The sequence below is a fragment of the Mixophyes fleayi genome, chromosome 1 (genome assembly GCF_038048845.1).
Source record: "Mixophyes fleayi isolate aMixFle1 chromosome 1, aMixFle1.hap1, whole genome shotgun sequence".
NCBI classification, from domain to species: domain Eukaryota; kingdom Metazoa; phylum Chordata; class Amphibia; order Anura; family Limnodynastidae; genus Mixophyes; species Mixophyes fleayi.
In genome coordinates, this window is record NC_134402.1 from 301,687,696 (window position 1) to 301,702,646 (window position 14,951).

Below are 14,951 nucleotides of genomic sequence, written 5' to 3' on the forward strand. Positions count from 1 at the left end.
TTTTAATGTGAAGTCATAACACTTGCAACATAATTAGAATTTACTAATTAGACTTATCGTAGGAGGTTTGGGCAGTATAAAGTACATTTTCATAAAGAATTTACATAACTATAAAGTTGTATTATAGTGTAGTCTATACTTTAATGTTAGTGTCTATAGTATTAAAACAGTTGATATTTACAGTTTAGACCACAAACCTGTTTCTCTTCCACAAAAAGGGCAACAAGGCATTCAACAATGTCTAGATAAGAGTGATGACCTCTCAAGTCTATGAGATTATTACATACAAGTTAAACTCAATCCTTCACTGTGGAAACAAACATTGGGGCAGATTCAATTAGCCGCGATGTTCCTCAGAACATTGTGTCTTTACTACTTTAAATTCCCCGCTGATATTTCCTCGCACCCCAAACTCAGCAGAGATTTCTTGTAAAAATCCTGCGGCTATCTGAATCTACCCCATTGTTTCACTCTAGTCAACAAAGCTATGATTTCGCTGACATGTGGTCTCTTTCCTACCTTGAAAACTGATTTGTTTTGAGAGGACCCTGGAATGAGCTTGATCTTTTTCCTTGTTTGGAGTGAAAAGGTAGATCACAGAAGCAAAGAAAGAAATTTATTAATGAGAAATAATGAATATATACTTTGATTATCTTCTTAAGCCAGTAATAAGTAGTTTACTTTACAAAGTTTCTGATATTGTTGTGTGGATTAAAAAAGTGCACATTTCATTTTTTTATATTTTTATTATATATTTCTTACCGATTTTGCTTTTATTTATCTTTATTTTATATTTTTATTTTATATCCTGATCCTCGATCCTGTTTTCAAGTCTAAGATAAGTGGAGATATAATAATAATAATAATAATAATAATAATAATAATAATAATAATAATAATAATAATATTACTAATAAAGATCTATTAGCATCTTTTAGTGACAGATATATTTATTAAGTTCCAAATGTTACAGGTGCAAGTAAATATAGTATTATTGCAATGTTACTGCATAAAAAATGTTTTTATTCCTCCAAAACATGAAATATGTTAGTCAATATTTGTTAAGAATAGAACAGATCGGCTGTCTTAGTTTCAGTTTATATATTTTTTGAGGGTTGTCTCTCAATAGGGTTTCAGTGTTCCTAGTGAAGATGTTAGCACATTACTTGCTATGCTGCTTTCTGACTAAGCTTATCACTGGAAATTCATATATATCTTCTCTGTACTTTATCTTCAAGCACACATGCTGCATCCTTTCTGCTCCCAAAGTGCCCTTTTCTACTCTGAATAACAACCTGCTACAGCATAGGTCATCATTCAAACCCCGTCATGCAGATTTGTATCTTGGTATACCATTTATGTATACGGCAGCTGGCCTTAAGCTTGTCAGGATTTCCTTTCCACAACTGGTATATGTATTACATATTGCACATCATTGCAGAATGCATAATAACAATAGTGTGTGACTGCGTGTGGGGCTGTGCTAACCAAGGAAAATTCAGTGCAGTAATTTATTTCAGATAGCAATATAGTTATTTAGGTAGCTTTTTAGGTTTAAAAAAGCATACATATATATTGTGTTAATCCTTTATTCTCAACATCCAGTCGATTCACAGGAAGGCAAACCCATCACCTCCCAAAAAACAAATTAAACCATTGCAGAATATTTCTTCCTGACTCCGTTTAAGTAATTAAACTACTCCATAGATTAGCACAATGATGTGTTTACAAATGCCAGTCTTGTATAGTTAATTTTTCATGGAAGCTGTAATGTCATGTATCTGGTAACTATCTATCTACTGATGGAGTTGTACTTTGGATTAATAGCATAACTTCATAAGCCCTAATGCAAAATTCCTGTTCTCTTCATTCTATCAGTGGAAGGAAGATGGGGTTAAGTAAGAAAAGTGCAATTGACACAAACTGCATCTGGAGATTTAACAGGCTGTGGTTATGTTTTCCCATAGAGTTTAAAACTTGTCTTTGACCTTTTCAATACAAGGAAACCCCACGGTGTCCCTCTGAAGATCTGGGAGTTTGATATAACTGCTATTGACATATTATTGGCAAATTATTGGGTATTGCAATTACTGGCTTAATGTTGGGCATTTATTGACACATAATTAGTCAAATGGAATGCTGGCATAATACTGGTATCTTGCTGGGGATAAGAAACATGATTGTTGTAACCTTTCATTTCAGCCACATTTCTGTAATGTAATAACCCAGCCTTTTCCCACCCATTAGTGTACATGCTTCTGCAATGTCTTGCTAGTTTACATTTCTAGAGTATCATACCACAAATCATGTTGTCGTCAGGGCCGGTGCTAGGACCTTTGGCGCCCTAGCCACATTTTCAAAATCGGCGCCCCGCACCCCATTTTCAAAATCGGCGCATCCCGTCTTTTCTTACCTTAACTTGCCTCCTCTCTGCTCCGTCTCCTCCCCTCCACTCACGGACACTGTCAGGCCGTGATGATGATGTCACGGCCTGACAGTCAGTGAGTGGAGGGGAGGAGACGGAGCAGAGAGGCGGCGGTGGTGATGATCAATAGTCCCTCCCCCCCTCCCTGTGGATGTATCTGAAGCTGTGCGGCGGCCGTGAAAGGTATGGTCAGCGGTCGCCGCACAGTTTTAAAGAAATTTTTAATCTGTGGCGCCCTCCAGAGCCCGGCGCCCTAGGCAAGTGCCTAACCTTGCCTAATGGGAGCGCCGGGCCTGGTTGTCGTATTTATTACAGAAGGGTAGCTAATTGTTTCTCCACATTTACAGATTTCCTATTAACAATACAAGATCATTGATTGAGGGATAAAGGTACCCATCTATAATAAAAACAGAACGCCAGCATGGTTAACCTGAAAGGTATTGCCAACAATGTTATTCAAGTTCACAAAGCTAGTTATGCCTTTCCATACATTATATGTTCTACTTAAATAAACACAGTAAATATGTAAACAATATAAAAATACAATCAACTTTAGGGACTTCACAACTTCAGATTACGTTCAAATTGAGTTTTCATACTATTGATGCTAATTACATTTCATTTTCTATTAATGTATCTCCATCTCTCAGCAGCTAATTTCCCTTTGGAAATGTTTTCAGAGCTAGTATTCTCTTACCTTTCCTATCAATCTCAATCAGTTAGACTGTAGTCAAGGTATTGGCACAATAAAGTCATGCACGGTTTTACTGTAAGCTTTCTTTGAAATGCACGTTGTAATAAAATATAAAATATAGTTATTATGTCCATAATGTAAGCACAACAATGTATTACATGATTTGAAATACCAAAGGAAAAGTGACGGTAAAATTTAGCAGTAGGTTATTGTTATGTAAAAAAAATACTGTTGACTGAAACTACAGTATAATGCTAGAATAGAACACAAAGCATATTGCAACTTAAATATGTAAATTAAAAGTTGTGTATAACTGTCACTCCTAAATTGCATTATAATAGAAATTGTTTGTTAAATGTAGTACATCTGCTGGGCTTGATTTAGGTAAAAAACCTCAACAATTTGCCTTTCTATTATTACACTCCAATGGAGGATCTTTTGTGATAAACAAAAATCAATGCACTCAGTAGCTACCTGGAGAGAATTAAATTGCAAATGTTGTAGAGAGTATGGTGCTTTTTCAGACATTTGCAAGAAATACTAAAATAGCACTGTTAATGATAACAGAGCACTGTGTTGTGAAACACAGTTTTAGTATATGAAATATAGTAAAACATATATGACAAGTTTGAACTCACAGATAAGACACAAATGGAGGTACCAAAATTTTGTGATCTTCATATTGTCATTTACAATCATGCAAAATTGAGCACCAGCCATCAGCACGTATGTCGTTTTGTAATGTAATGTAACTATTTCTTTACAAATGTGCCCATTTATATTGGAAGCACATGGCTCTGCATTTCAATATGGCTGTGTCTGGAGGTTACTGCAAAAATATGCATTATCTGATGGGAGGAGCTGGGCGGATTATGGAGTGTCTTGCTAAGTGCAGGCTAGGTGCACTCATGTACCTTGTATTGCAACCACATGTAACAAGTAGACTTTATTTTGTGCTATGAGTTATTTATATCACAGAGGCGTTCCCAGCTTTAAAGGGGTGCAAGGATCCTTATTCTTCCCGCAAAATGGACTTTTTTTTACTTGATTTTTCCTGATGCAATTCACTCTCATGGTTAATTTAGATACAAGTGAGGATTAACTGGGCCGCATTTCATAGGAAAATGTGAAGATTGAATTTAGGTATAGAGTCTGTGGGTGAGGGCGAGTTAAATGTGACCAGAAGGGTTAAGAGGAGAGGAAGTGTGAGAGGGGAATGCATCCTATATATTATAATGTTCTACATGATGGTGATGGACATGTCACTGGATGGCACTGATGATATGCTAATTCTACAGTCATGGCCAAATGTTTTGAGAATGCCACAAATATTATTTTTCCCAAAGTCTGCTGCATCAGTTTTTCTGATGGCAATTTGCATATACTCCAGAATGTCTTGAAGAGTGATCAGATGAATTGCAATTCATTTCAAAGTCATGACAATGAACTTTATCCCAAAAACAACATTTACACTACATTTCAGCCCTGTCATTAAAGGACCAGCTGACATCAAGTCAGTGATTCTCTCATTAACACAGGTGAGAGTGTTGATGAGGACAAGGCTGGAGATCACTCTGTCATGTTGACAGAGTTAGAATAACAGACTGCAAACTTTAAAAGGAAGGTGGTGCTTAAAATCATTGTTTTTCTTCTGTTAATCACAGTTAGCTGCAAGGAAACACGTGCAGTCATCATGGCTTTGCACGAAAATGGCTTCACAGGAAAGGATATTGCTGCTATTAAGATTGAACCTAAATAAACCATTTATCAGATCATCAAGAACTTCAAGGAGAGAGGTTCAATAGTTGTGAAGAAGGCTTCAGGGAACCCAAGAACATCCAGGAAGCTTCAGGGCTGTCTCCTAAAGTTGATTCAGCTGCGGGATCAGGGCATCACCAGTGAAGAGCTTGCTCAGGAAGGGCAGCAGGCAGGTGTGAGTGCATCTGCATGCACAGTGAGGTGAAGACTTTTGGAGGATGGCGTGGTGTCAAGAAGGCCAGCAAATAAGCCACATCTCTCCAGGAAAAACATATGGGACAGACTGATATTCTGCAAAAGGTACAGGGATTGGACTGCTGAGGAACGGGGTAAAGTCATTTTCTTTGATGAATCCCCTTTCAGATTATTTGGGACATTTGGAAAAATGCTTGTCTGGAAAAGAAAAGGTGAATGCTACTATCAGTCCTGTGTCATGCCAACAGTAAAGCATCCTGAGACCATTCATGTGTGGGGTTGCTTCTCAGCCAAGGGAGTGGGCCCACTCACAATTTTGCCTAAGAACACAGCCATGAATAAAGAATGGTACCAAGACATCCTCCAAGATAAATTTCTTCCAACCATCCAAAAACAGTTTTGTGACAAACAATGTCTTTTCCAGCATGTTGGAGCACCTTGCCATAAGACAAAAGTGATAACTAAGTGGCTCGGGGTTCAAAACATCAAAATTTTGGGTCCATGGCCAGGAAACTCCCCAGACCTTAATCACAACGGAAACTTGTGGTCAATCCTGAATAGGCGGGTGTCAAACAAAAACCCATAAATTGCAGAGGTCTTCAAAATGAAAGGTCAACACTGCAAATATTGACTCTTTGAAGAACCTTAATATAATTGTCAATAAAAGCCTTTGACACTTATAAAATGCTTGTAATTTTACTTCATTATACAATAGAAACATCTGACAAAAATGTATAAAAACAATGAAGCAGCAAGCTTTGTGAAAACCAATAATTGTGTCATGCTCACAACTTTGGCCATGACTGTAGAAGTCATTCTTGTGTTATCTCCTGCTAGCTTAATCAGTAAACAAACTAAACTACAAAACATTACTTCCACAGGAGTCAAATTAATTTTGGTAATCCCTGTATAGTGCATAGGCCCAGTAAAATAGTTATTTTCAGAATTCTGCACATCCTTAGCTTGGTCAACACAAGTGATTTTCAACCTTTTCGATTAAATCTCATGAAATTAATTGCTTATAAAACATATCAATCACCCAAAGAATAAAAAGCCTTCTTGTGTTCCTTATCCCAATTACCATTTCCTGATGAGAATTGCTTAAAAATTTCCATAAGTAGCAATTGATCTCTCATCCTATTAAACTCTATGCAAGAAATAAATCGCCTTAAATTCATTTGAGGCGAATAAATTATAGAACCGTGCAATTACAGGCATTCATTGCACTACAAAGCAATTAAAAATCACAGCAACTAAGAAACAATATGACTCATTTACAAACTGCAAACGTGTAAAACAGTAGTGCAAATGTTATTTTGTGAGATCACACATATACTTTATCCTATAGCACTTTTTAGCCGGAAACACATGTATTTGCAGGGTCTGCGGCAATTAAAACTTTTATGCGGGGGGGGGGGTTGCGCAGAGCAAATTAAGGGTGTACCCTGCTGAGTCCAGTTTAGATGCAGAGACATGCCTAATTTGAAGTGCTGAAATGAAAATGCATTACATAAGACTGGGCTTTTTCATGTAGATAAAGTTGTGAGGTAGGGAAGAGGAAGTGTTTGTGGAGAACAGATTTCCAATGGCAAAGAGGATGAGTTGGGTGCAATGAGGGCAATATACAAAGTAGGCACACTGTAATAGTGAGATGTTTGATATAAGCTAAAGGGGTGGAAAAGTTACATTTTAGGGGCGGTCCATTCTGTGTGAATGGTGCATGATCCTTTCCAAACTGCAAAATAATGAATTGAACTTTGCACCAGATATTATCATCTCGGCTCTCATCCTTCCATTTGTTGCATCCGTGTTACATTTTCAGTGCATTTCTGCACGTACTTTAAGCACTGCCATGAAATGCTTTATCCTCAAAAAACTGTCATATGTAATGAAGACAGACCTTATGTCTCCTCACTCTTATGATTAATGCAAGCCATACATGAGACTATATAAGGCATTATTATAAGAGAAACAAGTTTGACTTTGAACTGACTTTTTCACTTTTGCACATTGCGCTTCTGGAGATTTTTCTCCCTGTCTGCACACAAAGGCAAACTGTACATATAGTTTGCAAAACTAGACAGTAGCCAAGCTCCTTGAAATATGTTGGGCAGACCCAGAGCCGTAACTAGGCAGGTGCGGGCGGTGCCGTCGCCCAGGGCGCAAGCCCAAGGGGGCGCATTAGCCGCCCGCTACCTGCCTCTGTGCCCAGGCTCAATCACTGCACACAGAGCTCTTACATCCATCTGCCTCCCTGACGAGAAACAACCTATTCCCAGCATCGGACGCTGTAGCTGCGGCCGAGCGGCTTCCTGCTTTGGCATTTGGAACGCAAGTTTGCATTCCAAATTCCGAACTTCCTGTCAGTGGAACGCACATGCGTTCCATTGACAGGAAGTTTGGCATTTGGAACACAAACTTGTGTTCCAAATGCCAAAGCAGGAAGCCGCTCAGGCGCAGCTACAACGCTGATGACCACTGCTAGAGAAAAGTAATTTTTACAACAAACTGCTCTTATAAGAGCATAATTCTCAATTCTGTTCCATTCCACTACCATTCTCACTCATCCCTTCCACCTACCTCCTCCATACCCAAACTCCTATTTCAGCCCACTTATACACCACTTCCACCCACCTCTACTCCCACTGATCTCACCAGCACCTTATTTTATTTAATCTCTCTCTATTTCTCAACTATAAATTTAATATTAATTTCTATTTTATAATACACATATTTGCAAATTTATGATAATCCAAATGCATCAGAAATATAGATAGAGTTATAGATCTCTCTCTCTCTATATAAATAAATATTATATATATATATATATATATATATATATATATATATATGTATATATATATATATATATATATATTCATTCATGCATCCGGCTTATCATGTATTTGCAAATATGTGTAACAGAATTTTTTCAGTAGCCACACCCCCATATTAGGTTGGCCACACCCACTTGGCAAATGTCACGCCCACTTAGATGGGGGGCGCCGGTGTCCTGTCTCGCCCAGGGCACTAAAGTGTCTAGTTACGGCACTGGGCAGACCATCCAGATGCATCAGTACCAAACCTAAGCACTTTGTGGTATGCAATGAATGCGCTTGTGCTCAGTCATCTTCTAAAGTGTTCCGGTCGCTTCATGAATGAAGAATAGCCAGTTCTTGTCCAATATGGTCATCCACATGTGGCTAAGCAAGAATGGAGCAATATTCATGAGAACAAGGAGTGAGGGAACCTGGCATCGAAAATATAAACTTAAATATACCATATTTGATTAATTTATGAAGCGATTTCCTGATCAATAGTTACCAGACGTTCCAATATTGATTTTTCCGTAAACTATTTTACTATCCCTATTTTTATGCTTTGACTTTGCAGTTAGATATAACTACAGAGAATACATAGATTGTATTTTAGGTTACAGTTACACAATAGGCTATAACTAGGAAAGGTTACTAGATGGCTTCTATCATCAAATGACCATTACTGCTAAAGTGTGTCTAAATTGTTGGCTTTGTCTCCTTTTGATGATATTATTACTATTCAGGCAGATGTTGGGAAAGCTGTGGATCAGGGAAAATGGTAAATGGGAAGTAAATTGTGAATTATCTTCATCTTGAGACGTGTCATATGTTTCAGTTTGGAGCCAAAAATTAGATCGGAGACAGCACAGGATTATGCTATTCATTCTTTCTTAGGATGCCAGCTGCATAGCAACATACTGTACATATATTATTCTGAATACAAATAGAAAAAACTCTTGATGTGGTGCTTGAGATATCATGTTTTATACCTCCTCTTTCTATATTAGATTGATACATTTTACATAGGTAAATACAAGTGCTGACAACCAGAGTATTTCTTTTGTACTTACAATAAAGCATGTTTTATTTTTAAGCAGCTATCATTTAAAATACAGACGATAGATTGAGCCTCTGCTAATTCCTCACCCTATTTCAAAGGCAAATTTTTGTGTTTTTTACTGATATCATCCAGCCTATACAGTATAATGTAGATTGCAAATAAGGAACTGCGCCTTGTGTCTATATGTTACTAGAATGCAGGGAGCTGAAAAATTAGAGGCAAGATGGGAGCAATGGAATTACTTCTACACAATGTATTGCTGGAGAGTTTGGGGAAATGTGTTGCTATGGTGGGAGATGTGTTTCTACAGGTTGGTGATGAAAATGTTTTGCTACAGTGGTAATGGAAGGGAATATAACAGAGATGGTTGGGGAAGTGTAACTACAGTGGTGAGTTGGTGAGTGTGTTACAGGGACGAGTGGGGGAAATGTGTTATTACAGAGATGAAAGGGGTAATGTGTTACTACATAGGTGAAAGGAGGAATGTGTTACTGCAGAGGTGAGAAGGGATATTTTACTAAGAAGTGAGAGAGGTAACATGAGCTGCAGGGGAGACCCATAGTTCGATTTGTATGTGACCCACATGTTGTGGGAGTGACCACACCCACAACATGGGATGGCCACTCCCCCACTGGTGGTGTAACACTGCAAGTCACTTCTGTCCCAATGGCAACTTTTAGCAATGTTGAAAGCTATGTCATAATTGAGGGATGGTATAAATTCAAAGCAAATTATGCATTTTTTATGCATGTTTACATTTCATTGTGGTCCCTTCAGAGAAGTACTACTATCACCTAATGTTACCCTGGGACCAAAAAAAGGTTGCGCAATTCTGCTTTAACAAAGAGCAACATAGTAAAAAATTAAACAGTACTTTTGGCTACCTTGCAAGCTCTGTTGCAGTGAATAAGGATAAGAGGGAGATATATGAGTTAAGATTGCCATCTTCTCAAATTAAAATGATACATCAGTTGAAATCCCCAGATCACAAGTAGAGGTTACAATAGTTCTGGTGAGCTGGTGACTCATGGGCTCTATGCAACTGTGAAAGGGGTGATGTCTGGCCTATTTATCAGAATAATTTCCTAATTGGAGCTATAAATAATGATATGTATCATATGGTATTGTTTTATTTTCATTACTATCTCTTTTCCTTCCATTAATTCCTTTCTACTATTTACTCCAACAGTGCTTACATTTTCTACCAGCCCTGGATACGATATATTATAGTCAACATCCAGACCTTAGGAGATTTACAACAGTTCTCAATCTTGGATATCCCAAATTGATATTTCTATGTGCCTCAATGCGCCCCAACAGAGCGAATGGAATAAAACTCATTGGGAACATAGCTGAATACTTGGTGAGTGGCTGAGTGGCTGCCTCTCCTTCCAATGTAGAACATACAGCCCCATACAAGTGCAAGCAGATTAGCTTGCAGTGAAGTAGCAAGTAGGAGACAGAGTAGCGTGTCCTTAATAAGGAGCAAACAGTCCCATACAGATGGTAATTGAATGATTTTCTTAAAATCGGCAGTGAATAGAAAAGGTGTTCAATGCGAAGTATGTCAAATGCGTAACAAGAATAAGCTCTTTCATCCTCCTGTGATCTTAAATGCATTGCATGTGTTCCGTCAATACATTGACTTTATTACAGATATTGAAAAAGTCCTTCTTGGGTATTTAAAACCTCTTTTAGGCAATTATTATAGTGCCTATGGAATTGGCCAGGCTGTATGAACACAGCCATTCTATCAAATGAGAAGGAGAATTAATTTCAGCATTAAAAACTTAATAGTGTATAAATTTAAAGTTTTACTAATATAAAAATATCACATGGAAGAAACAACTACCCAGGTGTTCGTTAGGGTTTATATAATATTTTATAATAGATAATATGTATAAAAATCATAATATTAATATAATGCCTCTTATAAAATGCTAGACAATTGGCAGATTCCCTAATAGCAACGGAATGCATAGAGCCTTGTTTGCAACCAGCTATGCAGAAATATAATGAGGGCATATAATTGCATAAAGAAGGTATTTAGAGTACATGAAGGTCTCAAATATACCTAGCATATCAAAGTATTTAAAGAAATCAGCATCATTTATTCTTGTCTCCTTATTTAATATTTAAATCATTCTAGCTCTAAGTATGGAGGTAGGTTATAGTAAAGAAATATGTCTCATTTCCATAAATAACATTAATACAATTTTTATTAATGTTTTATTCTTTGGTTGGAACAAATATGACTTTTTGGTACCATGTATGTGTTTATTTCTTTATTTTACTTTATAAAACTTTTTTAACTTCATTTTATAAATGCTTTACATAAATATTTTTTAGCACATCGCATATGTGAAAGACATTAATATCTATGTTACAGTATATAATCTCATGCACGCACTACCGTTAGGAGCATTTGGGTAGAGATAATCTGGGTCTTCCTACACCAAGGGGTAAATGTATCAATATGCGGGTTCTTCAACACCCGCGTGTTCAGCCTCTTCCGCGATTAAATTTCAAGCAGCGCCGTATTGTAAAGGGTTAACTTCCCTTTACAATGCAGCGCCGCTTGAAATTTAATCGCGGAAGAGGCTGAACACGCGGGTGTTGAAGAACCCGCATATTGATACATTTACCCCAGGTCTAAACTACAGCAGGTAATGACATGCTCTACCACTAGGAGCAGTTTAGCAGAGATGATCTGGGTCTTCCTATACCAGGTCTATAGTTTCAGGATGTAATCACATGCTCTACCAATAGGAGCAGTTTAGCAGAGATGATCTAGGTCTTCCTATACCAGGTCTATAGTACAGCATGTAATCACATGCTCTACCACTAGGAGCAGTTTACAAGAGATGATCTGGGTCTTCCTATATGAGGTGTATACTACAGCAGGTAATCACATGCTCTACCACTAGGAGCAGTTTAGCAGAGATGATCTAGGTCAGTGTTGGCTAACCTGTGACACCCCAGGTGTTGTGAAACTACAAGTCCCAGCATACCCTTCCAGCAATAAGCTGCTATATACTGGCAAAGCATGCTGGGATTTGTAGTTTCACAACACCTGGAGTGTCACAGGTTAGCCAACACTGATCTAGGTCTTCCTATACCAGGTCTTTAGTACAGCATGTAATCACATGCTCTACCACCAGGAGCACTTTAGAAGAGATGATCAATGTCTTCCTATGTGAGGTCTAAAGTAGAGCATGTAATCAAATGCTCTACCACTAGGAGCAGTTTGGCAAATATTATCTGGGTCTTCATATACAGGGTCTATCCTGCAGCATATAGTCATGTTCTACCACAAACATGATTTTCTCTCTCTCTCTCCCACTACCCTGATAGACATATAATTCCAATATTATCAGAGGTCATCAAAATTGAATGTGTAAATGTATATTTGCTTCAGTATACCGACATGACACACAGCATGCTGCAAAATGAAAACAGTTTTGTAATTTCGTGGCATTCACTCCTTAAAAGTCTGTCCTTTCTGCCAGAATGTAAGAATGGTTTATTGCAAAGCATCATGGTTTATTAACAAACATTGCACTTTTCCTTGTCTGGTGCAAGTTATTTATTTGCAAGTTATTTTGTCAGAAAAATACATTGAGAGTCACCTCTCCTTTTCAAGTATATATTCGATACATCATATATGTGACTAAATTACTGGCAATAGGCATTACACAATACAATTACTGTACAATCATGTTTATAGATGACATAAGGATTGTGAGCCTAATTGGAGGCAGCAGACAACTTGTCTGATTGGTTGCTATGGTTCACTGCAAATTTTGCACCTAATTGCAAAGTTAGTAAATAATCTCCATTGAAAAGTTCTAAGAAGCAGTGAATTGTTTTGTTTAATGTATTGACATTATGACAGACAGAAAGTCAATGTCAGATGGAGACTCATCTCGGTGAAATAGGTTTCATTTAAGAAAGTTCATAGTCAGCAGTAGAAAACTAATGTTTTTGTTTAGTGAGGAGAATTGCCTTGACATCTGTATTTCAAAGACTTGCTTAATTGATTCACAATTGTTTGCCTCCAAAATAAGAGATTACATTTTATAAATTTGAGCTCTTTCAATTATGTTTGCTGTGTGAAAGTGTCATTATAAATTAATCAATACATACATGCATACAATATGGTCTTGTTATCATGTTTATATTTGAAGTCTTTTTAATGCTATCCATAGGACTGACATATTAAACAATGTAGTTTCCATTACTCTCCAAACTAGTTTATATCATTTTTCGGCTATCCATAATATGTTATTCTAGGCTGCTGTCTTCTGGCACTTTTTCCTTTGATGTACCTAATTATATATATTGAACTCTTTTCTGATAAAAATAGATGTCTGAAAGGCATGTAGGACAAAAACAGACATTTTGGATTTATTCAACTAAACAAGTTTTAAAGAACTCTTAAGAACAAGCCATTCTAAGAACAAACATTAAGTTTACTGCTGATGACAATTCTGTACATTTTATTGTGACAGTTTCAGTGTTCTTTGAGCTGAGAAAACACTGTACCTCATGTCTATTAGTGCTTCTTGACCCACTTTCAGACTGCCAGACAGGAGCTGATTTACTGACTGACTGATTTACTATTGCACAATCTCCCAAACTATATTGTTTCTTTACCAGAACTTTTCTCTACTTTATTTGGAAACATTTTGTGCACTATAATATAACATTCTGCTTGTGACTACATTTACAACTCTTGTACTGTATAACAAGAAGAAATAACAGTGCTATTTAGAAAAAAAAATCATGCCTGACCATCAACACATTCTTTGTCAAAAGAAATAATACAACAACTGAGTTGAGAAATAGTTGCAACATTGTGTGTTCAAACATAAAAAAATAAACTCCTTTCCCCTCCCCCCAAACCGCCACAAAATACATAGTTGAAAAGTTGCAATTGGAGAAAACCAAAAAAACATATTGTAGTTACATGGCATATATTTAAAAAAAAGAATATTTACATAGAATAAAACAGTATAAATGATGTATATCAATATACCACCAAAAAATAGCTGGAGACAATTTTAGTTATAATATATTTTAAAATCAGGCAATGGATATGAACAAATAAATAGCCATGAGTAACTCTTCATTTTAAGAGTGAGGTGTTTGCTCATATTTTGGGTAATGGTTAAAGGATTTCAGAGAAATTATTTATATTTTATGTCATGTATATTGTAACTTACTTTGAACAGCATTTTGCTTTGAATTGGTTATGTGCTTCAGTGCTAGGCACTTTGTTGCTTTTAAATATTTTATTCCCTGTGCTGCTGCAATGCTTGTGCTTCTTAAATTGTTAGAGTGACCTCTAGTGCTCTTCGACTCTTTTTTTTTTTTGTACTGGATACATTTTCCTAATGGTTTACAGTATAAAATAATCCCATCTGCTCACCCTTGTTCCAAGCCATATTATTTATGATGTCAAATTTTAAAATACTGCCTACAATGTTTAAAATAAATGCCCAGTAGTATTAAAGGGCAAAATAAAGTTCCATTGCATAATACATTAAACCAGATGAACAGAATATCAATTTCACTCTCTCCTATACCCTTGGGTATGAATGGGGAAGAAGTAACAGAAATGAAAGGAGTGCTGGTCTCTACTCAAGTCTTGTTTTGATATATATTTGCTAGATCTGAATGTTCAAAAAACTTGCTTGGCAGCTAATGGAATTTTCACAGACTTGTTTTAATGCTAGTCAGACCCCAAAAGAGCTACAAAGATAGTGTAGCTTAGCCCTTTAAAAATAATTCACAACAATTTACTGTACCTCACCATGACTTTTTTGCCAACCCATGCACAAAATACCAGCAGCAAGTTCTGATGTATTCATATATTTTTAGGACCTCAAACACCTGCATACTATCAAAAGACAAACTACAGTACATAGGGAGTCTGAAGGTATGTTTGTTACAGTAGTATTATATATATATATATATATATATATATATATATATATA

The 14,951-nt window shown here is 36.7% G+C and overlaps 1 protein-coding gene across 1 annotated transcript in view; it reads right to left on the reverse strand.

The window, feature by feature from the left end:
* Positions 1-14,951, reverse strand: part of CNTNAP4 (contactin associated protein family member 4) — a 250,097-nt gene that overhangs the window by 234,059 nt on the left and 1,087 nt on the right. The gene's annotated exons all lie outside the window — the stretch shown is intronic.